Here is a 5,335-nt window from a genome sequence, read left to right on the forward strand (position 1 = left end):
GCCGTCGTCGAACGTGTTTCATCGATGGGACCTATCTTGGCTTGCCTGTGGACCTCGAACCTGTGACCTGTCTCGAGGTCGAGGACGAAGGCGTCCCGGCGGGCAGCCTTGCTCGGGAAGCTGTACGGCGTCTCTGGAGAAACAGTTCGCCAGCGAGAACTCGACGCAGGACGGCTGGAGCGCTTGAGGAGGAGGATCGAAGCCAGTCCAGCTCCGGGACGGGCATGCGGTGGGTTTCGCCGCCCGGTGTAACAGCTTAAATTTCAAATTTTACAATTTAATAAAATTTACTAGAAATTAAATGCATGTGTTTAAGGATTTCTAAGGTTGCATTTAAATTTCTTAAGCACTTAAATATTTTTCAAAATAAATTAATGAATCATAAGAGTTCATTGTTGCATTCATGCTGGTGCATTGTTTTTTATTTTTTGAATTTAATTTTTTTTGAAACAAAGCAAGAGCACTGCTAATTCATTTAAGGGGAGAGAAGTTCAGAGTTACATAGAGTTCAATACTACAGATAATAAGTTTATCTCGACGCTCAAACATCTGGCTATTCTAAGATACACCACCTAGGTCAGGGCTCCCACATGCTCGACATCTCAGCTCGACGTCCTCCTGAATTTTTTGAAGGACTTGCAGTGGCCGTCAGTGGTGGACCTAGGATGTTACCACAAGGTATGCCAAAAAAAATCTTATGCAATTCGATAAAACCATTTACAATTCGATAAATTCAAATATTAAGCTAGAAACAATAACAAATCACAATATAAATAGTTCAAAATATAGCATAAAAGAAGCTTACAATATTACTTGTCTGCTTTGTTTACCCGCCGCTTTTTAAATGACATGAATGTGTTGATTATATCTTTTTCATTCACTTGAAAGAAAATACCCCGCTCAATGAATGTGATTAGACAATCGTCCAAAACACTATCACCTAGCTTATTCCTTGACTTTGTTTTCACTTTAACCATTGCAGAAAATACCCTTTCAACACTCGTTGTTGCCACTGGTAAAAGCAATATCAATTTGAGAAGCAAGTAAACCATATCATACACTTTGTGCCTCCGTGTTTGAACAAGCTTAAGTGAGAGATCAACATTGTTGTCTAGACCATTGAGGCTATCATCTCGTCGCATGTCATCAATATAATTATCAATTTGCAATTCAAGTTTTAGCAAATTATTGTTGGAGAAGTCCTTAGGATAAAATTCAGCAAATCTACGTACCTTCTGTGCATCAAACGAAGCAAATGAATTGGAAGGATTGAAGGCTGAAATACAAGAAAGTAGCTCCATATTGATCTCATCAAACCGATTATCAAGCTCTTGACGAATTTGATCAATGACACCAACATATACTTCTCTTCTAAAATTGTCATCATTTGTTTGGTTTCGGGCACGGGCATACCTTGCTGATTTTCTATATGGCACATAATCACCATCCATAGCAGGAACTTCAACATCATGTTTAATGCAAAAATGAAGTGACCTTCTCATGGAAGTGGTCCCAACCATTAGACCTCAACTGTTACATTTTGTTCTTTGCCACATTAACAAGGGAGATTGCATTAAGAATATCTTGATCCCTTCTCTGCAAACACTCGGATAACTCATTTGTGTATCCAAGAATAACATACATTAAGTGCACAAAGATAATGAACTCAAAGGTTTCAAATGGTCAAGTACAAAATGTATCTTTGTCCAATCATCCTTATGTGAAATATCATCACCAAGATCAATGAGCACATCATGGATTGGATAGTACATAGTAATGATGTTGCATATAGTTTTGTAATGAGATCCCCATCGAGTTTCACCAGGCCTAGGCAAAACTCATCTCTTGATTTAATCCACTCCTTGATTCAAGCTCACCACACTCAAGTGCTTTCTTGATATTCTCAAGCCAAGCATTTCGATGCATACCATGATGCTTGCAAGAAACTCCAATAATATTCAATAAGATAGATACTTGATAAAAAAGCTCTTACAATCAGTATTTCTCTTGGCAACAACAACAAGAACTAGTTGGAGTTGATGTGCAAAGCAATGAATATAATACGCAAAAGGTGATTCTTGCATGATTAATGTTTTTAGCCCTTTAATATCTCCTTTCATATTGCTGACGCCATCATAACCTTGACCTCTGATTTGAGTCATAGTCAATCCATGACTAACAAGTAAACCCTCAATAGCTTTCTTAAGTGACAAAGAGGTAGTATCATCTGCATGAACAACTCCAATAAAGTGTTCACAAGACCGTCCAAGTTTATCAACGTAACACAAGCAAAGAGCTAGTTGTTCTTTATGTGATATGTCACTGGGATCATCAGCTAAAATTGCATAGGGCTTATCACCAAGTTCTTCAATTATTTTCTTTCTAGTTTCTACGGCACAACAATGAATAATTTGCTTTTGTATGTTTGGGCTAGTTAAGGTGCAATTACCTGGAGCATTATTCAAGACATACTTGTTCACTTCATCACTATTTCCTGCAAGAAACTTCAAAAGTTCAATGAAATTTCCTCTGTTGCTATACTCTTCATTTTTATCTTATCCACGAAATGCCAATCCTTGATGCAAAAGAAACTTGATACATCTAAGTGAATATGTCAACCTTTTCTTATAAAGACGAAGGTCCTTATCAGTCCACTTCTCAATGTGATAATCGATTGCTACCTTGATTCATAAAACCAATGTATCTCTCCTGAGCTGCATTGTGTGCCATAGAACCACTATGTTTGAGAAATGCTTTGTTTCCTATATTTCAATTATTCCATCCACCAACAATAAATGTATTTGACCCAGTACCCTTCTTGAACAAGTAGCATAAAGCAAAACGCATAATCCTTCTTGATACTATATTCAAGCCACTCATCATTATACATCCATACAAAATTGAATTCGCGATCCCTAACTCCACTTTTTCTTGATGGAAAATCATGGTTAAAAGGTTTGAATGGGTCTTTAATAATATATGCTCTTCAAATTGCATCTTGATGATTAACATGATAACTTTCAATGGGCTGTCTTTCACCTGGATCATGTTGAAGGCGATTCATGTCATAAACCGGCGGCTGTGATGCGGGTGGTTGCAGTGGCGGAGGCGAGGGCACAGGATCCGTGATTTCTTCAACTACCACTTCATCCTGCTCTTGATTCTGTTCTTCCACAAAAGTTTCAACTTGAGATGGGACAATATTTGAAGTAGCAGCTGGTGCTGCCTTCTTTGCTGCGTGTTTATGAAAAAGAGATGCAATATCTCCGTCTCTCTTCATAATCCAACCGTTCTGAAAAAACAACGTCTATGTAATGTAAGTACGACAACTAACTAGACACTATAGCAAAACAAACATGTAATGATAGAATTAGGCTGTTTTCATCTACAACGAGCACGGTCTTGCAGGCCGTACCTAAACTAGAGCTTCAATCCCCTACGTTGCTTTGTGGCTGCTCCAGATCACAGCCTGCTCCTGCTCAAGTAATGGGCTAATGGCGGCAACAGATGGGCGGCAAAGAGGGAGATGGTAGATGGCGGTGGCAGATGGCTGCTCCTGCTCTCGCCCGTTGTGGAGGCTGGCAACCGTGGGTCGGTGGCAGCGGCGCATGCCGCGGCGGGGGAGTTGTCGAGGGATTTGTCTTCAAGGGATCCAAGGGATTCATCAGCTCATCGTTCGTTGATGCACAGCGCGTAACCGAAGCCGAATCATCAGCAGGACGTCCGGCGTCAGGACTTGGGTGTGGCGTATACTAGGTACATGTCTTGTAAAATTAGTGGTGGGTCTATGAAATTAGGGTGCCACTAGTTTTCCTTGACTAGACGGGTTTCTGTCGGACACTTACACGCATAAGGGTTGGTCTGCTTAACAAGGTCATCTTAATGGTTAAGGACCTTGGGGCATAAAGGTTGGGCGTCGAGACATGGAGATGTCACCCAACAATGGGAGTCATATGTGATATGATTAGCAAATAATTGCTTACCGATCTACCTTGTTTGCTAGCAGTGATGCTAAAGCTCACTAGTAGACTTGTTAGTTGTGGATCCTGAATCACTAAGTATCAATAGGGGGATATTGATTTTAGTGGGAGTAGATTCAGTTTAATGAGATTTACTCCATCATGGATACGTTTGTCTTAGTGTATTTTGCATTACTTTTGTTGTAGATTAAATGGCACCTAGCAACACCACACCATTTGCTTTGTGTTCGGTCCTTGAGAAGGACAAGTTGAATGGAACAAACTACTCGGATTGGATTCGCAACCTGAGAATTATTCTCAGGGCCGATAAAAAGGAAGATGTTCTAGACACCCCACTACCACCAGTACCTGCTGATGATGCATCTGCTGCCGTTAAGGCTGCTTACAAAAAGGCATTTGATGCTAATCTTGAGGTAAGCTGCCTTATGCTTGCTTGCATGGAACCCGAGCTGCAGATGCAGTTCGAAACAAATCATGAGGCACACGATATGATCGTGGCGCTCAAGGACATGTTCCAGACACAGGCTAGGACTGAAAGGTTCAATGTGTCCAAAGTCTTTCTGGAGTGCAAGCTAGCAAAAGGCGCAGAAGTAGGACCACATGTAATCAAGATGGTTGGTTACACTCAGCGATTGGAGAAGCTGGGCTTCCCAATGGGCAAAGAGTTGGCCATTGACTTTATTCTTTCATCTCTTCCGCCTAGCTATGGGAACTTCATCTCGAACTATCATATGCATGGGACAGAGAAGGGTTTGAATGAACTATGTGGTATGCTCAAGACAGCAGAGGTTGACATTAAGAAAAGCGCTAGTAGCAGCCATGTGATGGCTGTACAGAACAAGCCTACCTTCAAAAAGAAGGGAAATTCTTGGAAGAAGAAGGGTAAGGCTGCAGTGTCCAAGCCAAACCCAGCACCCAAGGCTAAAGCTGGACCTGCTCCAGATAAAGAGTGCTTTTATTGTCATGAACCTGGTCACTGGAAGAGAAACTGCAAGCAGTACCTAGCTTCGTTGAAGAATAGCGGAAGTAAGAGTACTTCTACCTCAGGTACGCTTGTTGTTAATGTTATAGACAACATATTTCTCGCTGATACAATTATTAATTCTTGGGTATTTGATACCGGATCGGTTGCTCATATTTGCAATTCGATGCAGGGAATGATAAGAAGTAGAAGTGTTGAGAAGGGAGAAGTTGATTTCCGCGTGGGCAATAATGCAAGAGTTGCTGCGTTGACCGTCGGAACGATGCAACTCCACCTCCCGTCAGGATTTATCATGGAATTGAATAAATATTATTTTGTTCCTAGTTTAAGTCAAAACATTATGTCTCCTTCATGTTTGATGAAGGATGGTTAT

The sequence above is a fragment of the Setaria italica genome, chromosome IV (genome assembly GCF_000263155.2).
Source record: "Setaria italica strain Yugu1 chromosome IV, Setaria_italica_v2.0, whole genome shotgun sequence".
NCBI classification, from domain to species: Eukaryota; Viridiplantae; Streptophyta; class Magnoliopsida; order Poales; family Poaceae; genus Setaria; species Setaria italica.